Genomic DNA, 24,934 nt, shown 5'->3' with positions numbered 1-24,934 from the left:
ATTAGGAAGTACAAAATGGATAATTTTGATTACATTGAACTGAAAAGTTTTTGCACAACCAAATTTAATGCAACCAAGATTAGGAGGGAAGCAGAAAACTGGGAAAGAATTTTTATAACTAGTATCTGTGATAAAGGTCTCATTTCTAAAATGTATAAAGAACTGAGTCAAATGTAGAAGAATATAAGTCATTCCCCAATTGATAAATGGTCAAACGATATGAACAGGCAGTTTTCAGAGGAAGCAATCAAAGCTATTTGTAGTCATATGAAAAAATGCTCTAAATCAGTATTGATTAGAGAGATGCAAATCAAAACAACTCTGAGATACCACATCACACCTATCAGACTGGCAAACATGACAGAACAGGAAGATGATGAATGCTGAAGAAGATGTGGGAGAGTTGGAACACTAATTCACTGTTGGTGGAGCTCTGAGTTGATCCAACCATTCTGGAGAGCAATTTGGAACCATGCCCAAAGGGCTACAAAAATGTACATACCCTTTGACCCAGCAATACCACTTCTAGGACGTATCCCCAAGAGATCATAAAAATGGGAAAGGATCCCACATGTACAAAAATATTTATAGCAGCACTCTTTGTGATGGCCAAACACTGGAAATCAAGGGGATGCCCATCAATTGGGGAATGGCTGAATAAATTATGGTATATTAATGTAATGGAATACTATTGCGTTGTAAGAAATGATGAACAAGAAGACTTCAGAGAGGCCCAGAAGGAGCAGAACCAGGAGAATTTTGTACACAGCAACAACCACAGTGTGTGAGGACTTTTTTTGGTAGACTTAGAACTTCATTGCAGTGCAAGGACTTAAAAAATTCCCAATGATCTTTTAAGGCAAAATGCCTTTCCACATCCAGAGAAAGAACTATGAAATTCAATCACAGATTGTAGCAGATCATTTTCTTTTGTATTACATTTTGGTTTTTTATATGATTTCTCCCATTCATTTTAATTCTTCTATACAACATGACTATGGTGAAAATGTAGTTAATAGGAATGTATGTGTAAGACCTATATACAATTGTATGCCATCTCAGAGAGGGAGAGGAGAGATGGGGGGGGAGGGGGAGGGAGGGAAAGAAAAAAATCTAAGTTGTATGGTAGTGATTGTGGAACACTGAAAATAAATAAAGAAAGAAACTTGAATGCAAGGGTTTTTATCTGCAAATATCATTCCACCTCTGGAATGAAGAAGTTGTTGAACCAGTCCCACAAGATTTCTGCAGTCATCAACACTTTTCCGTTTCAGCACCAATGTAGCCCAAGAAGTGATGGGACCAGTTGCCAAGATTTTAGGCTTTTGATGTTAATCTTCATGTTAGCTTTTAGACTGTCCTATTTCACCCTCATCAAAAAGTTTCTTAATTCTTCATTTTCTTCATTTTCTTTTTTTTTATAATTTAATTTTTTTATTTAACTTTTAACTTTCATTTTAACAAAATTTCGGTTCCAAATTTTCTCCCCTTTTGTCCCCTCCCCGCCCAAAACACTGAGCATTCTAATTGCCCCTATCATCAGTCTGCTCTCTCTTCTATCATCCCTCTCTGCCCTTGTCTCCATCTTCTCTTTTGTCCTGTAGGGCCTGATAACTTTCCATACCCCTTTACCTGTATTTCTTATCTCCTAGTGGCAAGAACAGTACTCGACAGTTGTTCTTAAAACTTTGAGTTCCAACTTCTTTACCTCCCTCCCTCCCCACCCCTTCCCTTTGGAAGGCAAGCAATTCAATATAGGCCAAATCTGTGTAGTTTTGCAAATGACTTCCATAATAGTTGTGTTGTAAAAGACTAACTATATTTCCCTCCATCCTATCCTGTCCCCCATTACTTCTATTCTCTCTTTTGATCCTGTCCCTCCACATGAGTGTCAACCTCAAATTGCTCCCTCCTCCCCATGCCCTCCCTTCCATCATCCCCCCCACTCTGCTTATCCCCTTCTCCCCTACTTTCCTGTATTGTAAGATAGGTTTTCAAATGAGTATGCATTTTATTTCTTCCTTGAGTCAAATGTGATGAGAGGAAGCTTCATGTTTTCTCTCACCTCCCCCCTTTTTCCTTCCACTGAAGTCTTTTACTTGCCTCTTTTATGAGAGATAATTTGCCCCATTCCATTTCTTCCTTTCTCCTCCCAATATATTTCTCTCTCACCCCTTAATTTCTTTTTTTTAAAGTTATGATCCCATCCTATTCAATTCACCCTGTTCTCTGTGTGTGTGTGTGTGTGTGTGTGTGTGTGTGTGTAATCTCACCAACTACCCAGATACTGAAAAAAGTTTCAAGAGCTACAAATATTGTTTTTCCATGTAGGAATGTAAACAGTTCAACATTATTAAGTCCCTTATGATTTTTACTTTTTCATGCTTCTCTTGATTCTTGTGTTTGAAAGTTAAATTTTCTTTTCAGCTCTGGTCTTTTCATCAAGAATGCTTGAAAGTCCTCCATTTCACTAAAAGACCATTTTTTCCCCATGAAGTATTATAGTCAGTTTTGCTGGGTAGGTGATTCTTGGTTTTAGTCCTAGTTCCTTTGACTTCTGGAACATCATATTCCACGCCCTTCAATCCCTTAATGTAGAAGCTGCTAGATCTTGTGTTATCCTGATTGTATTTCCACAATACTTGAATTGTTTCTTTCTAGCTGCTTGCAATATTTTCTCCTTGATCTGGGAACTCTGGAATTTTGCCACAATGTTCCTAGGAGTTTCTTTTTTTGGATCTCTTTCAGGAGGTGATAAGTGGATTCTTTCAATGTTTATTTTACCCTCTGGTTCTAGAATATCAGGGCAGTTTTCCTTGATAATTTCATGAAAGATGATGTCTAGGCTCTTTTTTTGATCATAGTTTTCATTTAGTCCCATAATTTTTAAATTGTTTCTCCTGGATCTATTTTCCAGGTCAGTTGTTTTCCCAATGAGAAATTTCACATTATCTTCCATTTTTTCATTCTTTTGGTTTTGTTTTGTGATTTCTTGATTTCTAATAAAGTCATTAGCTTCCATCTGTTCCATTCTAATTTTGAAAGAACGATTTTCTTCATTGAGCTTTTGGACCTCCTTTTCCATTTGACTGATTCTGCTTTTTAAAGTATTCTTCTCCTCATTGGCTTTTTGATCCTCTTTTGCCAATTGAGTTAGCCTATTTTTAGCTTCTGGTTCTTTCAGTCAGAAGGTACAGATCTTTGTGTTGAGCTGATGTGTGTCAAGGCTAAAAGCAGGTTTTTGTTTTTTGTTTCCCAGATCAACCCTGGGGTTAGCTGTGTGGGAGGGGTGGTCTGGTCTCAGGAGATCTCCTCAGCTGACCTGAGGCAAAGGCAAGGTCAGGGGATGGTGATCCCAGCTTCCCTATTGTCTTCCCTTTTCCCCTGAAGGGCTGGGGCACGCCTAGATGCTAATGCGTGTTCCCGCCCCTCCTGGGGCTCGTCTCCTGGCGCTGAGCCTTGCCTGGGTCTCAGTGCGAATTTTCTCTGCCCTGCGTCCTCTGTCCTTCCGGATTGCCTCCGCCACAGTAGGAAGAGTCCCCCTTTGCTATTTTTCTGGCCTCTGGTGTTATGAGACTATTTGCCCCCTTCTGCTGTTCCCGCTGATCCAGGATTTATCTGGGGAAATTTTTTATGGTTCTTTCACGGTCATCAGGGGGGAGGAGAGAGCATTTACTGATCACTCCGCCATCCTGGCTCCCGGAAGTTCAAGTAGGTGACTTACCGAAGTTTAGTCTTCAGGCTGAAGGTTTCAAGGGCTGCTGCGCTGATATCTGGCGCTCAGCGGCTCTCACCAGCTAGGTTTGGCTTGTCTCCTGCTCCGCTGGTTCCGCCTGCCGCTCTCAGGCTTCTCAGGTCCCTTCTGCCCTGCTGCGCTGACCACGCTGCGCTGTGCGCTGGGGGCTTACCCCCGCGGAACAGATCCTTCCCGTGGACCTTCCTGTCTAACCTGGGCTCCGAATCTGTCAAAATCTGTCACCCACTGGATTCCACACCTCCAAAGTTTGGTCAGATTCTCCTTTCAGAGATATCCAGAGGAGTTTGTCCAGGAGCTTAGGTGAGTCGTTGCTTTCACTCCGCCATCTTGGCTCCGCCTCGAGTTAGCCTATTTTTAAAGGTGTTATTTTCTTTAGCCTTTTTTGGGGGGGTCTCCTTTAGAAAGGTGTTGACACACTTTTCATGCTTTTCTTGCATCTCTCTCATTTCTCTTCCCAATTTTTTCTCCCCTTTTCTTACTTGATTTTCAAAATCCTTTTTGAGCTCTTCCATGGCCTGAGCCCATTGAATATTTATTTTGGATGTTTGGGATACACAAGTCTTGACTTTTATGTCTTTCCCTGATGGTAAGCATTGTTCTTCCTCATTTGAAAGGTGGGAGAAGATATCTGTTCACCAAGAAAGTACCCTTCTATAGACTTATTTTTATTTCCTTTTTTAAGCATTTTCCCAACCAGTTACTTGACTTTTGGGTCCTTTGTCAAGAGTAGGGTATTCTCTGGGGATGTATAAGATCTCAGTTCCTCCAAGGTGGCACAATCAAGTGTGTACACTGGTCTGGAAGTAGCAAGAGATTTTTGTGCCCAGAATCTTAGCAGCTTCCTCTCCACAGCCACCTGGCCTCCAGTTCCACCACTAGTCAGTGTGAGACAAAGATCTGCTCCCTCAGGGCCTCTACACAGAGCTGAGGTAAGAATTGGCTGCTCATTGCCCCCAGGGGTTTTATGATCCAACAGTGGATGTGGGCAGCTGTACGGGCTGCCATGGGAACTGCTGCTGCCTGCTGTGGCCTCTGTGGCTGCTGCCTAAGGCCAGAGCTGTGGGAGGCCCTTCTCCCTTCTCGACCAGCTGAAAATCCCCGTCACTGACCTTTGGCACCTGTGGGTTGATGGATCTCCAGACTGCTGCTGCTGGGACTGGGGATTCCACCCCCAAGGGCTGTTCGTGAGCCATGCCCGCAACCAAGGCTGGGCTCCGTTCCGCATCTGGTGCAGCACCTTTCCCATGGGTCTTTCAGGTCACCCTGGGCTGGAGATCTCCTCCACTCTGTTGTTCTCCACTTTTGCTGCTCCAAAATTTGTTCAGAGTCCCTCTCTACAGGTATTTTATGGGCTGTGTGGGGAGAGCCTCCATAAGTGTGACTTTCTACTCCAGCAACTTGTCTCCACCCCACCCCACCCCAATTTTTGATTTTGTTTACTAACTGCTTGGTTTAACTTGTAGTCATTCATTTCCCTGAACTCAATTCTTTCTTTCAATGAATTATTTTGTTCAGTGAGCTTTTGAACCTTCTTATCCATTTGGCTAGTTCTGCTTTTTAAAACCTCCTTCTCCTTACTGGCTTTTTGGACCTCTTTTTCCAATTAAGTTAGCCTCTTTTTAAAGCTGTTATTTTTCTCAACGTTTTTTTGGTTCTCCTTTAGTAAGCTGCTAACTTGTTTTTTAAGGTCTTCTATTGCCTGAGCCCAGTTTAAGTTCCCTTTGGAGGCCCTGGAGAAAGAGGCCTTGACTTCCTCTGACTGTATGCCTTGTTCTTCCTTATCTGAAAGGATGGTGGGAGATACCTGTTCCCCAAGAAAGTAACCTTCTATGGTCTTATTTTTTTCCATTTTTTGGGCATTTTCCTAGCCAGTTACTTGACTTCTTAGTTTCCTCTCCACAACCACCCTGTGTCCAGTTCTGCCAAGCCAGCACTGTTGGCTGAGATTCAGATGGGCTGCTCCAAAGCCTCAGGGGGGCTCAGTTCCCTCAGGGGGTTTACTATGAGACCTTCAACAATGGATGCAGGCTACTGCCTGCTTTGGGAACCCCGTCCACTGCTGCCACCTGAGGAGGCCCAAGTTATGGGGATACCCTGCTCCCTTCTGGGCCAGCCAAAAAGACACTCTCAGCAACCTTTGGTGCCTGTGAGTTGAGGGATCTGTGCTGCCGCTGGAGATTCTGTCCCTGAAGCCTGCTCAGATCTGCTGCTTTCGGTGCCACGTAGCCAAGGCTGGGCTGGGGTCTGCTCTGGGTCCGGTGGGACAGACCTTTCCCATCGGGTCTTTCAGGTCACTCTGGGCTAGAAATCCCCACCACTCCATTGTTCAGTTGCTTCTACTGCTCTAGAATTTGTTGAGAGTTCTTCTATACAGGTATTGTATGGGCTGAGGGGTAAGAGCTAATGTATGTGCATCTTTCTACTCTGCCATTGTGGTTCCACCTATACCTAACGTTTCTAGTACTGTATTGAATAATAGTGGTGATAATGGACATCTTTGTTTCACCCCTGATTTTTTTTGGAAATGCATTTAGCTTATCATCATTGCATATAATGCTTGCAGAAGGTTTTAGGCAGATACTGCTTATTATTTTGTGGAAAGTTCCCTTTATTCCTATGCTCTCCAATGTTTTTAATAGGAATAGATGTTGTATTTTGTTGAAAGCTTTTTCTGCATCTATTGAGATAGTCATGTGGTTTCTGTTTTGTTGTTGATGTGGTTGATAATACTAATAGTTTTCCTAATATTGAAACAGCCCTCAGTTCCTGGTATGAATCCTGCCTGATGATAGCGTATTATTCTTGTGATGGGTAGCTGTATTTGTTTTGCTAAAATCTTATTTAAAATTTTTGCATCTATATTAATTAGAGAAATTGGTCTATAATTTTCTTTCTCTGTTTTGTCTCTTCCTGGTTTAGGTATCAAAACCATATTTGTATCATAAAAAGAATTTGGGAGGACTCCTTGGCCAATTTTCAAAAATACTCTATATAGTATTGGAATTAACTGCTCTTTAAATGTTTGATAGAGTTCACTTGTAAATCCTTCCAGCCCAGGAAATTTCTTCCTAGGGAGTTCAGTGATGGCTTGTTCAATTTCTTTTTCTGAGATGGGGTTGTTTAAGTACTCAACTTCCTCTTTTGTTTATCTGGGAAATTTGTATTTTTTAAAATACTTATCCATCTCATTTAGATTGTCGAATTTGTGGGCATAGAATTGGGCAAAGTAATTTCCAATTATTGTTTTAATTTCCTCCTCATTGAGGTGAGTTCACCCCTTTCATTTTTGATTATAGTAATTTGGTTTTCTTCTTTCTTTTTATTAATCAGATTGACTAAAGGTTTATCAATTTTATTAGTTTTTTTATAAAGCCAACTATTGGTTTTATTTATTAATTCAGTAATTTTCTTAATTTCAATTTTATTAATCTCTCCTTTGGTTTTCAGTATTTCTAATTTGGTATTATTTGGAGATTTTCAATTTGTTCTTTTTCTAGCTTTCTCAGCTGTATACCCAAGTCATTGATCTCCTCTTTCTCTATTTTATTCATGTAGGCATTCAAAGATATAAAACTTCCCCCAAGAGTTGCTTTTGCAGTATCCCATAAGATTTGGTAGGTAGTCTTATTATTGTCATTCTCTTGAATGAAGTTGTTGATTGTTTCTATGATTTATTGTTTAACCCACTCCTTCTTTAGCATTAGATTATTTAGTTTCCAATCAATTTTTGGTTTATCTTTCCATGGCCTTTTATTACATATAATTTTTATTGCATTATGATCTGAGAAGGATGCATTGAATATCTCTGCCTTTCTGTACTGCATTTTGAGGTTTTTATACCCTGAAACATGATCAGTTCTTGTATATGTGCCATGTACCACTGAGAAAAAGGTATATTCCTTTCTATTCCTATTCAGTTTTCTCCAGAGATCTATCATATCTACCTTATCCAGAGTTTTGTTTACCTCCTTAACCTCTTTCTTGTTTATTTTGAGGTTAAATTTATCAAGTTCAGAGAGGTGGAGAGGGAGGTCCGTCCCCTACTAGTATAGTTTTGCTGTCTATTTCTTCCTTCAACTCCCCCAACCTATCCTTTAAGAATTTGGATGCTATACCACTTGAAGCGTACATGTTTTGTAATGATATTGCTTCCTTGTTTATTGTGCTTTTTAGCAGGATATGGTTTCCTTCCTTATCTGTTTTGATTAGATCTATTTCTGATTTTTCTGCTTTGTCTGAGATTAGGATTGCTACTCCTGCTTTTCTTACATCAGCTGAAACACAATATATTCAGCTCCAATCTTTTACCTTCACTTTGTGTGTATCCCCCCATTTCAAATGTGTTTCTTGTAAACAACATATTGTTGAATTATGGCTTTTAATCCATACTGCTATCTGTCCCTGTTTTATGGGAGAGTTCATTCCATTCACATTCACAGTTATGATTGCAATCTGTGTCCTCCCCTTCATTCTCTTTCCCACCATTTGTGCTTTTAGTTCTCCTATCTCCCTTCCCCTCCTGAATAGAGTTTTCAATTTTCATCACCACCTCCTGCTGTCTTCCCTTCCTTCTTTCAGCTCCCCTCCCTTTTACTCCCCTTTACCTTACTACCGCTTTCCTCCCTTTTGCTTCCTCTCCCCTTTCTTCCCCCTTCCCCTTCTACTGCCTATAGAGTTAGTTTGATTTATATACTTAAGTTTATTGTTCCCTCCTTGAACCAAATCAGATGAGAGTACCTCTCAAACAATGCTCATCTCTCCCCTCTTTCCCTCTACTATAATTTTGTACTTCTTCTTGTGATGTGATTAACCATTTTCTGCTTCCTCCTTTTCCCATTTCTTATTACAATCCCTTTGCATGCTTAAATTGTATTTTTATCATCACATCATTTACTTTATACCCATTCCCTCTATGTATATCCCTTTTATATTTCATGATAAATGTACAATTCTCAGGATTAACAAGTATCATCTTCCCTTATAGGGAGGTAAACAGTTTGCCCAAATTGAGTAACAAGTTTTTCTTTTCCTCTGTTTACCTTTTTATGCCTCTCTTCAGACCTGCATTTGAAGATTGAATTTTCTATTGAGTTCTGGCCTTTTTGTCAGGAAGGTCTGGAAATTCCTAATTTCATTGAATGTCCACCTATTTGCCTGAAATGTTATGCTGAACTTTGCTGGGTAATTGATCCTTGGTTGTGTCCCAGCTCCTTTGCCTTACGGAATATCATATTCCAATTCCTTCGATCTTTTAATGTAGAAGCTGCAAGGTCCTGTGTGATCCTGCCTGTTGCCCCTCAATATTTGAATGGTTTCTTTCTGGCTGCCTGTAGTATCTTTTCCTTCACTTGATAGTTGTGGAATTTGGCAACAATATTCCTTGGGGTTTTTAGTTTGGGATCCCTTTTGAGAGGTGAACGGTAGATTCTTTTGATGGCAGTTTTGCCCTCTGGATCTAGCACTTCTGGGCAGTTTTCCTTGATAATTTCTTGGAAGATGTTATCTAGACTCTTCTTTTCATCGTGGCTTTCTGGTAGGCTAATAATTCTTAAATTTTCTCTCCTGGATCTATTTTCCAGGTCAGTTGTTTTTCCAATTAGATATTTTACATTTTCTTCTATTATTTCATTCTTTAGATTTTGTTTGACTGATTCTTGATGTCTCATAGAGTTATTAGTTTCTACTTGCCCAATTCTAATTTTTATCAAATTATTTTCTTCAGTTAAACTTTTGCTTCTCCTTTTCCATCTGTCCAATTATTCCTTTTAAGGAATTATTTTCTCCAGTTAGTTTTTGTACTTCCTTTTCCATTTGTCCAATTTTCCCAGTTAGGTTTTGTGCTTCCCTTTCCATTTGTTCAATTTTCCTTTTTAAAGAGATGTTCTTGTCCGTGAATTCTTTTTTCATACTTTTAAAGTCATTGGCCAATTTTTCTTCTATATCCTTCTTCAGCTGTTCCAGGAGAGCTGTTTGTGCATGTGAGCAGTTCATAGTCCCTTCTGAAGTTTCAGATGGAAGTGCAGTCTCACCACTGACTTCTTTGGTATTCTTCTTTTGGTCTTTGTCCCCATAGAAAGATTCTATGGTGTTTTCACCCTTGTTTTGCTTTTTCTTGCTCATGATGATGATTTGTGTTGTGGCTTTTGGTTTTTTCAGTTAGAAGCTGCAGAATTTGGTGTTGAGCTGACTGGTGTAAAAAAGTTAAGGGTAGATGCCATTTTATCTTTTCATTTTGTGTTTCCCTGATCAACCCTGGGGCTTGCTTGTTAAGTGGGGGGGGGGGGGGGGTTGGTCTGGTCACATGAGATCTCAGCTGAGCTGAGGCAAAGGCAAGCTCAGGGAGTTGGTGATCCTGGCTGCCCTATCCGCTGGAGCACTGAGGCACTCCTGGGTCCTAATGCAAGTTTCCACCTCCCTTGGAGCTCCTCTCCTAGTGCTGAGGCACACCTGGGTCCTAGTGCGTGTTTCCACTGCTCTGGGGTCCCTCTCCTTCCAGTTCGTCTCTGCCACAGTAAGAGGAATCCCCCTTAGCTATTTTCCTAGCCTCAAGTGTTATGAGACTGTTTGCCCCTTCACTGTTCCCACTGATCCAGGATTTTTCTGGAGAAATATTTTATGGTTCTTTCAAAGTCAACAAGGGGGGAGGAGAGAGCATTTTCTAATTGCTCTGCCATTTTAGCTCCCAGAAGTTGAAGTAGGTGACTTGTAGATTAAACAGACGTTTAATCTGTGGGCCGAAAGTCTCAGGAGATGCTGTGGCTGATACCTGGGGCTCAGCAATTGTCACTCGTTGAGCTCTGCTTGTCTCTCACCCTGGGCTGCCACTCTGCCATTCCACCTGCTGCTACCTCAGGCCTCCCCAGGGCTTTCCTGCTCTGCTGCGCTGGACCTGCTGTGCTGTGTGCTGTGGGCTCACCCCTGTGGACAGATCCTTCCCATTGACCTTCCAGTCTGTCCAGAGCTGTGAATCTGCCACAATCTTTCTCCTATTGGATTCTGCACCTCCAAAATTTGGTCAGATTTTCTTTTTAGAGGAATCTGAAGGAGTGTGTCTAAGAGCTTAGGTGAGTTGTTGCTCTCACTCCTAATTCTGCTTTTTAAAGTTTTCTTCTTCTCATTGACTTTTTGGACCTCTTTTGCCATTTGAGTTAGTCTGTTTTTAATGGTGTTATTTTCTTCAACATTTTTTGGGGTCTCCTTTAGGAGGCTGTTGACTTGCTTTTCATGATTTTCTTGCATCACTCTCATTTCTCTTCCCAATTTTTCCTCCACCTCTCTTACTTGATTTTTAAAATCCTTTTTGAGCTCTTCCATGGCCTGAGACCATTGCATATTTATGTTGGAGTTTTTGGATGCAGAATCCTTTACCTTTATGTCTTCCTCTGATGGTATGCACTGTTCTTACCCATCTGAAAGGATGGGAGAAAATACTTGTTCACCAAGAAAGTAACTTTCTATAGTCTTATTTTTTTCCCTTTTTTAGGCATTTTCCCAGCTAGTTACTTTTGATTCCTTTGTCAAGAGGAGACTTGTAAGTATACCCAGGAGACTTGTAAGTTCTCAGTTCCTCCAAGGTGGCACAATCAAGGCAGAGGAGTTTACTCCTCTCTTTGGTCTGGGAGCAGCCATAAGCACTCTTCTGCCCAGGATTTTCGATTAGGATTCCCTCTCCAGAGCCTCCACTACTTCCACCATGCCAGCCAGTGCTCCTCCTTACCCCAGGACTACCACTCAGGGCTGAGACCCAGATCAGAGACTCAATTCCCTCAGGGGCTTTAGACCAAGTGCTACAAAAATGGATGCTGCCGCTGCCTGGGACCAGGACTAGACCACATTCCCTTCTCACCCACGTGAAAGAGCTTTCTCACTGACCTTTGAAGCCATTTCTGGTGTTTTTTTTGGTTGAGGAGTCTGGGAACTCCAGCTGCTGTCTGGGATTCTGCCCCCTAAGGTCTGTTCCCATCCTGTACCTTCTGCACCATGCAGCCAAGGCTGGGTTGGGCTCTGTGGGCTGCGCTCTACCCCGAGCCTGGTACGATAGACCTTTCCTGTTGACCTTTCAGACTGCTTTGGACTGGAAATCTCTTTCACTCTGTCGTTTTGTGGATACTGCTGCTCTAGAATTTGTTTAGAGTCATTTTTTACAGGTATTTTATGGGCTGTGGGAGGAGAGTTTTTACAGGTCTGTCCTACTCTGCCATCTTGGCTCTGCCTCATGATTTTCCTTTTAGCTTTGTTTCAACTGCTTCATTAGTATTGGAACTACTTGTATTTGTCCTCTATTCTTTCCCAGTAGCATGTTGGACGCCTTCTGACCTGACAGATGTCATCTTCTGATGTCATTTCTTTTATCATTTTAATATTGTTCATGGGATTTTCTTGGTAAAGATACTGGAGTGGTTTGCCATTTCCTTCTTCAGTAATCACCTTTTGACCCTTCATTACATGCTTGTATATTTGTTGGGCCTTCAAATAGGTGGTTGCTGAACCAACCACCCTTCTTGTTCTACCATCTCATTTACCCACAAACTTAATCACTTTTCCACTTTTTCAATTCCTTCATTACATACTTGAGAGGTTACTTTAGTACTTTCCTGAACAGATTCATGAACACTTTTATGAATACTTTCCTCCTTTTCCACACACACACACACACACACACACACACACACACACACACACAGGCATATACATATACAGATTGGTTCTCATGACTGACAGAGATTTCAGCACAAAGTTTATCTAACATCTTTGTTTTCTGACTAAGCTGCATCACTGACTTTGCACTTTTGAACTTAGAGTCTAAAGGACTTGCTGTATGCTTTGGGGGCATAATTACAACAAAAATATTTCAATTTTAAAGGAAAAACAGTGAAAATATGCAACAATTGCACAGAGAGCTGTTTACTCTACAGTGGTAGGGTGAACACCAGGGAATCACCTAGTAGAACAAGACCAACTGCTCTATAGACTTTCATAGATTTTCATCACCAAGACAATACAGCACTGAGGATAGCTATGAATATGCTGGCATAATTCTGAATCTCAAAATATAACAGACTTTCCATGTAGAAGGCAGAAGAAAAACATTTTTTCAGACACAAGAAAGCCAAATCCCAACACCAGAAAACCAAATCCATCATAGCAACAAAGAAGTTAATACACATTATCACTGCAGCACCATCATTCCCAAGCCTTCTCCCATCTACCTTCCCACAAACACTCACAATCCTAGCTGTCTGTTTGCTTGTGTTCTCTCTCTATTCTTCTACTCTGACTGCTCTCCCTTACTTCCTCCCAGTTCTGCTCCACCCTTCCTGTTCCACCCATTCAGCAAGCTCCTCCCGCCGCATGTGACTTAGGCTTCCTTGTGATTTAAGTAAGTCACGTGGGCATATTAATGGATGGGAAAGATCTTCAAATTAAACAAAAATTCATTAACAGTACAGCATTGTGCGTCCAATTCTTTTTCTAGTGCACATAGCCACAAATGTGCAAAGTTATCAATGAGAAAGTGAAAATGAGATTACTAATAAAATCACACAAATGCTTGAAGTCACAAAAGTTAAATACATAACTATATTCACAAATGGGTTGTGATCCTGGAAAATATGGATACCTCTGGAGAGAGATGCTTAATTAAGGTATGTTAAAACACAAAGAGGAAGAAGCTTTTGAAGGTTAAGCATTCCTGCTACAACTCCTAACCTGGAATATAGTAGAGACCTTTCCTTAAGAAACAAAAATTGTGTACATACTCAACAGTAATAAAAATGATAAAATAATTCAGTTACTTTTTTTCTCGCTGGGTTGCTGGTATTTTCCCTCTTCTCTTATACTGTTATTTGTTCTCTCCTCCCACCTACTACTTAGTCCATTGACATTCCTTCTCTTCCCACACACTTAATTATGGGTCCTATGGTGACTGGCACTGTATAAATAACTACTGACCTTTTTTCCTCTAAAAACTAACAAATATAATAATCATGGGATGATTAAACATAAACTTTTAGCCAGAAAAGTTTGCTTCTGCTCCCACTTCCCCATAGAATTCTTTGTATTTCTGGATCTTAGGAGGGTGCCTTCCACATAGTAGGTAGTTGATAAATACTTGTTGGATTGGATTGCATTTTCAGCCTTCTTTTTCTGTGGATGGTTCTGCAAGCACCTTTATCTCTTAGTGGTGAAGAGTCCCATGTAACACACATACACAGACATATACATACATATTCTTTTTCTTTTTAGCATTCTCTTCCTTTAAATTTTGAGTTTCAAATTCTCTCCCATTTTTCCCCTACCCACTGAGAAGGCAAACAATATGATATCAATTATACATATGTAATCATACAAAACACAAATCAAGAAAAATAAAGTATAAAAATTGTACTTCATTTTGCACTTAGTTCATCAGTTCTCTCTGGAGGTGAATAGCATTTTTCATCATGAGTCCTTTGGAATTGTCTTGGATCATCGTATTGATCAGAGTAGCTAATTCTTTCACTTAGTTGATCACTATTGCAATATCGTTGTTACTGTGTACAATGATGTTCTGATTTTGCTCACTTTTAACATCACTTCATATAGGTTTTCACGTTTTTCTGAAACCATCTTTCACTGTCATTTTTTATAGCACATTTATTATGTCATTTCTTATAGTATTCCATAACAAACATATGCCAGAACTTGTGGTCATCCCCTCAATTTCCACTCCTTGCCACCACGAAAAAGAATTGCTATAAATATTTTTGTACAAATAGGTCCTTTTCCTTTTAATGTGGAAGTACAAACCTAATAATGGTATTCCTGTGTCAAAAAGTATACACAGTTTTATAGTACTGTGGGCATAGTTCCAAATTGTTCTATAGAATGTTGAAACAGTTCACAACTTCACCAGCAGTGCATTAGTGTTCCTATTTTTCCACAACCCTTCCAGTATTTGTCATTTTCCTTTTTTGTCATATCAGACAATTTGATGAATATGAGGGTGGTACCTCAGATTGTTTTACTTTGCATTTCTCTAATCAATAGTGACTTAGAGCATTTTTCATATTATTATAGATAGGTTTGATTTCTTCTAAAAACTGTCTTTTTATGTTTTTTTGACCATTTATCAATTGAAAAATGGCCCTTATTTTTAGAAATTTGACTCAGGTCTCAATATATTGGAGAAAAGAGGCCTTTATCAAAGAAACTTGCTGTTAAAATTTTTGATATTCATAATCTATTACACCTTTTATTAAAATGTAGTTTCCCTGATTATCTCTTTTAATTAGATCTATTTTTGCTTTCTCTTAGATTATTATTGGTACTCCTTCCTTTTTACTTTAGCTGAAACCCAATAGATTCTGTTTTCTCTCCTTATTTTAACTCTGTGTGTCTTTGTGTTTCAAGTATGTCTATTGTAAACAACATATTGTTGGATTCTAATCCCTTTCCATTTTGTAAGTGAGCTCATCCCATTCACATTCACAGTTATGATCTCTCTATTCTGTTTTCTTTTGTTTATCCTTATCTGTTTTTATCTTATTCCTCTTCAGAAGTGTGTTTTGCTTCTGACCACTGCTTCCCTTAATCTGTACCCCCTTTTGCTACCCCCATTGTATTATCTTCTTCTCCTCCTGTTTTCCTATTGGATAAGATAGATTTCTATACCCAACTGAGTGTATATATAAAAATTCTTTCTTTGATCCAATTCCTATGAGAATGAGATTCAAGTATCCCACCAATTTTCTGATTTCTTTTTCCACTGTAAAAGTTCTTCCTTAATGTTTCTTTTATGTGAGATAGTTTTCACCATTCTCTTGCTCTTCTTACGCCTTCTTCCAATGCATCCCTCTTTCTTACTTCTTCACTTTTTCTTGAGATCACCCCAACATAATCAGTTCACATGCATGCCACTGTCTATGTAGACTTCTTCTCACTGTCCTAAATAAAGTTCTCAGGGGTTGTGTGTATCATCTTCCCATATAGGAATGCAAACAATTTAATTTTATTGTCTTTTATATTATTCTTTCATGCTTATATTTTTAGTCTTTTTTTCAGTCGTATTCAAATGTCAAATTTTCTATTCAGTGCTATTCTTTTCATCAGAAATGATTGAAAGAGCTCTATTTCATTAAATATCCATTTTACCCTCTAAAAGGATTATACTCAGTTTTTCTGTGTAGGTGATACATTGTTGTAATCCTAAGCTCCTTTGCCTTCAAGAATATCATGTTGCAAGTCCTCTGCTCCTTTAATGTGGAAGCTACTAAATCTTGTGCAATCTTGACGGTTCCATGACATTTGAATTGTGTCTTTATTGCTGCTTGCAGTAATTTCTCCTTGCTGGGAGTTTTTATTTTGAGATCTATTTCAAGAAATAGTCAGTAGATTCTTTCAGTTTCTATTTTACCCTCTGGATGTAAGATCTCATGGCAGTTTTCCTTGATAATTTCTTGAAACATAATGTCTAGCCTCTTTTTTCTATTATGGCTTTTAGGTAGTTTAATAATTCTTAAATTATCTCTCTTTGATCTGTTTTCCAGGTCAGTAGTTTTTCTAATGAGATATTTACATTCTTTTGACTTTGTTTTATTGCTTCTTGATGTTTCACAGAACCATTAGCTTCTTCTTGTTCAATTCTAATTTTTAAGGAATTATTTTATTCAGTGAGTTTCTGTACCTCTTTTTCCATTTGACTGATTCTGCTTTTTAAGGAGTTCTTTTCTTTAGTGAATTTTTGTACCTCTTTTTCCTTTTGGCCTATTTTGCTTTTAAAGGAGTTTTTTTCCTCAGTGAATTTTTGTGTCTCTTTTACCATTAGGCCAATTTTATTTTTAAGGTGTTATTTTCTTCAATTTTTTTGCCTTTTTGCCTAAGCTATTAGTTATCTTTTCAAAATTTTCTTGCATCACTTCTTTTCCCCATTTTTCCTCTATCACTCATTTCTTTTTTTAAACTCTTCCAGGAATTATTGTTGGGCCTGTTTCCAGGTAGCAGTTTTCTTTGAGGCTTTAGTTTAGTTTAGTTTAGTTTTTTTTTTCCCCTACGTGTCTGAGTTTGGGTCTTGGTCTTCTCTGCCACCATAGTATCTTTTTATGGCCAAGTTCTTTTTGTTGTTATTTGCTCATTTTCTAGCCTATTTCTTGACTTTGAACTTTATCTTAAAATTGGGCTCTGCTCACCTGGGTTGGGGAGGCACTATCCCAAGCTTAAGGGTTTTTTGTGTTGCTATTCTCAGAACTAGTTCTGGGAGTGTGCAAGTTTTCAGTGCTTTCAAGGTGGTGGTATCTGGTCAGAGGTATGGTCACTGCTTTTCTCGTTTTTCTCACTTTCTCACTTTCCTTATCTACAAAGGGCCCCTGTTCCTCTGAAGCTACAAGCACAGTGCTCTTCTTGGTCCTGGAACGGTGATCAGTTCCCCTGCTCTCTTACATGGACAAACACTAGCAACCTATCTACCTTGCAGCTGGTACCCAGGGTCCCTGCTCCCTTGTAATCAATCACTAGCACCCCTCTCTGCCACGGAACTGAGACCTCAAACTGCTTATAGGCAGTAGAGATGCCAGTCAGCATGAACTGTAAAGATACCTTGTAGTGTCTTTCTGACCAGTAGTCTTACCATCTGTGGGCTGAGAACTCCTAAAGCTGCTGCTGCTGCTGCTGCTGCTATCAGAGCTATTCCAAGGCCCACCAATGTTGCTGCTGCTGAGTGGACCCAGGGCCCACCCTTACCTTGGCATCATAGACCTCTTCTGCCAATGCCCTGAGTTATCTTAGGCTAGAAAAATGTCTCATCCTGACCTTTTGTTGGCTCTGCTACTCTAAAATTTGATTTGAAGTGTTATTTTCAAGTTGTTTGGAGAGGAAATGTTGGGAACTTTCTGCTGGTCTTGGCTCCCCCAGTCTGCTTTCATGTATTCATTCAGTTTTTATTAGAAATCTAATAATTGAGAATTTTTACAGTTCAAATAAATTGAACCTTTGACTTCCCTAAATAATGGAAATATTGAAGTCATTGACCTGGAGGCAGTGAATTAAAAAAAAATAAGTACATTGACTTGACCACTAAATTGAGAATTTTTTTAAATGCTGTAGAAATAACAGTGGATGAATTGTGATCTGCATCCCTAGGAGTGTCCACATAAGTGAGACTAAAGATTCACTGGAGTATTGAAAGTGAAATAGCAGATTCTTGCCCTAATCCCTGCAAATATCAAAGGTCAAAGTGAGCTCAAGATCAAACTGGTATTTTTTTAAATTAAATTTTTACTAGTCTCTTAGGAATATTCAAAAATGTGCTGTTTGGAGAGCAAATTGCTTTGACATTTTTAGCTTGACCACATCAGCACACAAACTGTGGTTTGGATCCATAAGTGGTGTTTGCTCCATAAATTTATGTGTGTATTATAAACTGACCAAGAAACGCAGGATTTCTATGTTTTTCTTCTTACAGAATCACAGTAAATTCTTTCTGGGAGTTATTCCTATGCCTAGTTCAGATTTTTATATTGAAATAAAATCTACTGTAAATGTTTGCTAATTAATGAGGTGGTTGGCTATTTAGTTTTTCAAATGAGATGTTGTTAAGTGCCTTAGCTTTTATTAATTGTGTGGACCAAAAAAACCTCTCCATAGTAATTGAAAATTTAATTACACCAGTTTGTTTTTTTGTTGTTGTTCTTGAAAGAACTGGAGCTTATTAAACTTTAAACGTTCAAACATTTAAACATCTATTGAAATACCAATAGCTATAAACTACATGCAGTTCTAAATACTAATTAAAAAACTTTAAATCACAATAAAGCTAAACTGAATTTTAAGTAACTTTTATGTTTTAAGTGCTGTTCTTTGTTAACTGATGAGAACGATTAACCACTTCATTCCTGACCACTGCTGCAGACTTGTGGGCACTGCTTGGAATGGCTGTGGTTACTGTGGTACCATGTTCTTCCTGTACCTGTATCGAGCAAGGAATACAGATCAGACCACCAATCCCAAACATTTGCACATGCTATAGGGTCAATTCTCGTGACTTGCAAAAATCACATGAAGGTTCTGGAACATGCCTGGCCCATCCACATAAACGTTTGCTTTTTTATAGCTTTTTAAAATACTGGGATGAAATTTTACATTTGTTGTTACTTGTTCTTAAGTTCCTTTCTTATGGCCTGTCCAAAAACGAAAGATTGGGCCTAGAAAGCTATTATTTTGATTGAACTATGATTTATTGATGATGATATTTTCCTGCCTTCAGTAGTACAAATCTGCATCCTTGCCATTTCACCCTGTGTGACTTTGGTATATATCCTGCTATAGATCCTCCGCAGAGGTCTACACAACCTATTGGTGATTTCCCACCAGATTTCTTAACACTGAGTGGACATCAGTGAAATATCAGCTTCTAATTGGTCAAAATGTTTTATATTTCATTAACTATATCTTTGGGATCATGGAGAGGTAGCAAAGCTTAATGGAATAGCATCCTGAACTTGGATTGATAAGACCTGGGTCTAAATCCCTTCTGATATTTAACAGCTGTGTGACTAGGGGCAAGTCAACTAACTGCTGTGAGCCTTAGTTTCCCCATTTAAGAAATGAAGATAGTAACACCTGTTGTACCTAGCACACAAGGTTGTTTTAAAGCTCAAAGTACATACAAAATACTTTGCAAACCTTAGGGTACTATATCAGCCATTGTCCTCAAAGCCCAGAAGGTGTAAGCAGATGTGTTGATAAAAAAAATTCTGTCAATTCTACCTCCCCAAATATTTCTCATATCCATCCATTCTCATTACCCAGGCATGCATGGCAAATTTCCATGTGGTTTGCTCCCCAGGGAAGTATTTATTATTTTTTAAATAATGAATACTGTATGTATCATAAAGGACATTATTAAATTCATCAAACAAAAGAAACTAAATACTTAAACTTAATTTCTCTTAAATTAACAACTAATTATGAATATAAACTTTAAGAATGACATTAAATGCCAAATTTTTTATTTTAATTTCATTCTTCAGTCAAATCTGATGGGAGTAAGGTTCACTTACTCCCTCTCACTGTACCCCTCTTTCCCTCCACTGTAAAAACCTTTTCTTGTCTTTTTTATGTGAGATAATTTACTTCATTCGACCTCTCTCTTTCTCCTCCCACTGCATTCCTCTCTCACCCCTTAATTTTATTTTTTAGATATCAGCCCTTCATATTCAACTCATCCTGTTCCTTGTCTCTCTCTGTCTCTCTGTAATATATATTCCCTCCAACTACCCTAATACTGAGAAAGGTCTCATGTGTTACAAATATCATCTTTCCACATAGGAATGTAAACAGTTCAGCTTTAATAAATCCCTTATGATTTCTCTTTCATGTTTACCTTTTCATGCTTCTCTTGAATGTTGTTTTTGAAAGTCAGATTTTCTATTCTGCTCTGGTCTTTTCATCAAGAATGCTTTAAAGTCCTCTATTTCACAGAATGTTCATTTTTTTTCCCTTTAAGTATTATACTCAGTTTTGCTGGGTAGGTCGTCATTTCTTATACCGTGATAGTATTCCATTATATTCATATATCCACAACTTGTTCAGCCATTCCCTGATTGATGGGCATCCCCTGAATTTCCAATTCTTTGCCATCACAAAAAGAGCTGCTATAAATATTTTTGCACAAATAGGTTCTTCCCCTCACCTCACTTCTTTTTGATCTTTTTGGGATACAGACCTAGGAGTAGTATTATTAGATCAAATGTATTCTATACTCTTTATATTGTCATTTAATTTTGCTTTTGCTTCCAGTTGTCTTAGAAATACAAACTGGGATTTTTCTAATATTATATTTATACTGCCTTACAAATCAAACTAATTTAAAGAGAAGAATATTTTTAGGGCATTGACATTCACATATATAAATGAGTCAGTGATAACTATATAATCTAGTTCCCTGGATAATGACAATAATCTAATGGAGAAAGTTCGTTGGGTTTGAATGTACACTTTGAAAGTCATAATCAGGAAAATTTTTTTTAAAAAAGTTTCCCTTTATAGAACACTGTGCTCCTGTGCATACTTGGCTAACTATGCTGTTGTATCTAATGTAATCAACGTCTTTCTCAGAATTGTAGATACTTCTTCTTTTTATAGCAGTGATGCTTTTGCAGATTGTTTTCAAAATCTAGAAGGATTCCTGGAGGAAAGGAAGAGAGAGTTGTGGAAAAAACATTAGAACTTGTGGGTGGATACTTTGAAGCTTCTAAGTGAGTATTAGATTCAGGGACTATAGATAGAATAGAACTATAATAAAAGCATTCAAAAGGAATAGATGTATCCTTTTTAACTGTACATTTTTGAGATGGAAAGCTTAATGTAAAAATTGGAATGTACTATAGAAATTGAAATAAGCTATTGCAAGTTAATCTCCACTGCACCCGTAAAAAAGGAAATTAAAAACACTAATACTGTGTGCGTTGTATATACTGAAAATTTTCCTACAAATATCTTCTAAGTGTGAAAGTGGGAATGATATTCAATGCTTCCTTTTTCTCTGTCTCTGGTATCATAGAATTCAATTTTGAATGTCATAATAGAAAAACTTGCTGCACAATAGCCCACAAAGGAAATAAATGATGATCAAAGAAGCCAAGATCATTGAAAACAGGGATAGATGAGATGCCAAGATCAAATACTCACTCCCAAGCTTCTCCCTAGGTAGGAACAAATTAATTGAACATCTAATTGTGCTCATGTGTCCCTTACTTACCCTCTTATACCTTTCATTGACCTCAGTTTGTCACAGTAGAGTTTTCCGTAAAAATTTGAATTTCATTTTTATAACTCATTACAACAAACATTCAGTGTCTTGAGAAGTAAATGTGTAAGGTTCATCAGGACTTGAACACATCTTTCTTTAATTAATGTATTTGGAAAACTGAATTTTTGACTCCAAGTAATAAAAGCCACCATGAGAAACTGATATATTTGACAGGGAGAGATTGGATTGTACGTTTCCTTGTCATTATCTCTTTTCTGGTGTTAAGTTCTGAGTTTCCATCAAACTTGTCTAAAAGTAAAAATCACATTATTATTTCAGGGCCTAGAGGCACCTATTACAAGCTGTTTCACAGTCTGCCATAATAAGAAAACCAGTTTTGAAATGGCCTTGTTACCAAGCTGACAGAATCTTGAATCACTGGACCAAGCAGCTCCTGTCCATGGATCATCTCCTGTAGAGACAATAAAAGCAGTTTGGGAAGCTTTGAGGTTCCAGGGGAAAGGAGCTTATGAAGGAGGTAGGGACATTGACAGTTCAGGCAAGGAGAATGGATAAGGCTTTCTGAAAGATTTATAAAAGCTGTTTTCATTGGGGAAAATAGACCTCATATTAAATCTTCTTAAGATGAAAAGATTAAATACCCTGGAATTAGATCTCAGTGTTCTTTATTTTTGCTCTTGGTTTCATTCTGCTTAACAATGAGTCAGCAGTACAGCCTTTTCAATCATAATAATGAGATACATATGTAAGAAAAATGTCACATAATTTTAACATATCCCTAGGCATTATAAAAATGGCTTGAGGGGAGATCTTCTCAAGATGATGGAATAAATGGGGCCAGTTCTCTCACACACCTGCTCTAACAAGAATGAAAGAGTACCACCAGACCAGGTAATGATCAATAAATCCAAGAAGAAACTACAGTTAATTGGATCTTTATGGCCCACATCTATACATGGAACTAGCCAAAAACATGCTGGTTCTAGGGAATAACTCCAGTCAGAAAAGTTCAGTTTTTGGACTTGGGGCAAACCAGGGAAGCCTAGAGCCTGCATCTAAGTGCCCAGGAAGGGACAAAGATATATAAGGGAAAACAGGGGAGATCCAGGGTCTTCTGGAACCTGCAGTTGTGCATCTCTGTTGCTGCATATCCAGCCCTGTGAAGAAGGCACTGATCACACTGTTCCCAGGATCAGCCTGCTCTAGCATAGATTGCTGGCCTGAGTGACCCCTGAGGCCCTTGAAGAACACAATGTTCGCAACCCGGAGGAAGAAGTTACAGTATGCCTGCTAATACAGACAGGGACCAAAAAGGTCTCCTTCTGGAAGTATACAGTCTGTACCTGACACAAAATACCCACTCAGGAAGTAAGGATGGAAAAGCTGAGTAAATAAAAGAAACCACTAATGATAAAGAAATTTTATGAAGCCAGGGACACCCAAGACACAAACTCAGAAGAGAATAATTCTATAATATCTATAATAATAATATTTATGTAGTGCTTACTACATACCCTTTATTGTGCCAAGTGCTTTACAATTATCTCATTTGATCCTCATAATAATGTGGGAGGTAGTGCTATTATTATCTCCATTTTACAGATGCAGAAACTGAGGCCAAAAAAAGATTTTTAGTGATTTGTCCAGGGTTGCACAGCCAGTACATATATGAAGCCAGATTTAAATTCCTGTCTTCCTGACGCCAGGCTCAGCACTCTATCCATTGCATACCCTAGCAGCCACAGAAAAGCACAGGAATAAATGAAACTTTCCTTAATGTTGCAAATGTTATCTATTCCAAACCAAAATCTGGTATTTTATATAATGGAGATAAATTAGAGCCTTTTCCAATAAAATCAATCATTTCTTCAAAATGACAAGATATAAAATAAATTCCCATGAGTCATCAACCTTTCTATACTACAAACAAAGCCCAAAAGGAAGAGACAGAGAAATTCCATTCAAAATAACTAATTTCTAAAATAATCTTAAGAGTTACTTGAATAACTTTTTCAAGATGACTTGAAAACTATGACTGAAACAAAAGAGCCAATACCTCATATTTCAAGAAATTGTGAATGAAAGCTGCTTAGTTTTTTAATAACAGAGGGCAAAGTAACTTCTGGAAGAAAACCCAGAATGAAAATTCCCATGAATGTTATAGTCACAACCCAGAGCTTTCAGGTTAAAAAAAAAAAATCTGGTGGCAGAAGTCAAAAGATAAAGGTTTATACCCGAGAATAATTTTCCAAGGAGGGGAAGAATAGACCTCTAATAAAATAGAGGCCCTCTCCTGATGAAGCTGAGCAGTTACTTTGAAATGCAAGCAGAGGAGTCCAGAGAGACAAAAAGAGTAAATACATTTGAGTCATTGGAAGGAATAGTGAAATGTTTGCATTCTAACAGTAGCAGAAGAAACCAGAACTTTAACTTCTTCAAGGGTCATAGAGGGAATAAATAAAAGAGAGCCTGGGACTGCTTTTGGTTTGCTTTGATGATCTGAGGAGAAGAAAAAGCAAGGGAGGAAATGGAATAAACTAGAGAAGAAAGAGGGAAGAGATGACCCTTAATAACTCATGTAATAAGAATGTGTAAGAAGACATGGAGGAGGTTGAGGGGTGTGGGGGGACAAGCAGGCTAAACAGGGACCTCACTTCGGTTTGAAACAGATAAAGGAAGGTTGAACACATGGAGACATAGAGATTGGTGTAGAAATACATTAATCTCATTAGGGAAACATGCAGAAACAATAAGGAAGAAAGGTAGGTTTAGGAAGGGGTTGGTCAAGCTTCAGCTTGAAGGGTGGCTTAGGAGAGCAGCAGTTAAAGGAAGGAAACTGTGAGTGAAGATTGGACAAGGGGCAGAGAGTTGGGCAGTGGAGCAGAAGCAATTTCATATGTGACATATATGACGCATGTCTGCACGAACGTATATGTGTACACACAAACACATGTGGATGTTCCCATGCACCCACGTGTGCATACACATATGTACACATACATACACACAGTGCAACATATGCATGTACGCACATGCACACGGGTGTGCATATATACATTCACGTGTGTGCGCATGTGTGTGTAGTGGTGAGCACACTCCTTCCCTTTCACCATTTTTTGAGAGGGACATGGGTTGATGAGCAATACAGAGGGGAAAAAAGGGTAAGAGGATAGGCTATAGGGAGATACTTTATCATAACCACGAATGGGATGAAAAGCCCCATAAAAGAGAAGGCAGCACAGTGGATTCTGGCAGAGATTATGTTTAGAGCAATATCTCACTTCATATGCCAAAATGAACTCCAAATAGACATATTTGGTTTTAAAAAGATATAAAAAAAGATCCATATGTTTTGGATCTAAAATGTCATATTTATAGACAACTTAGAGAAGCAAAACTGTGAATAGATATCCCCAAGAGATCATAAAAAT

At 38.5% G+C, this 24,934-nt stretch overlaps 1 protein-coding gene across 9 annotated transcripts in view; it reads left to right on the top strand.

Annotated features, from left to right (window-relative positions):
• KATNAL2 (katanin catalytic subunit A1 like 2) overlaps positions 1-24,934 on the top strand; it is a 187,362-nt gene that overhangs the window by 70,848 nt on the left and 91,580 nt on the right. Inside the window, exon 2 of one of the 9 annotated variants that reach the window (XM_072605199.1) lies at positions 7,313-7,371. The exons of the other annotated variants lie outside the window; for them this stretch is intronic. The gene's annotated coding sequence lies outside the window, so the exon portion shown is untranslated. The remainder of the gene's footprint in view (positions 1-7,312; positions 7,372-24,934) is intronic. 9 annotated transcript variants of the gene reach the window in all.

This window comes from Notamacropus eugenii, chromosome 4 (genome assembly GCF_028372415.1).
Source record: "Notamacropus eugenii isolate mMacEug1 chromosome 4, mMacEug1.pri_v2, whole genome shotgun sequence".
In the NCBI taxonomy this organism is placed as follows: Eukaryota; Metazoa; Chordata; class Mammalia; order Diprotodontia; family Macropodidae; genus Notamacropus; species Notamacropus eugenii.
The sequence above is the reverse complement of the archived record's forward strand: the minus strand, read 5'-3'. Positions and strand labels throughout refer to the sequence as shown.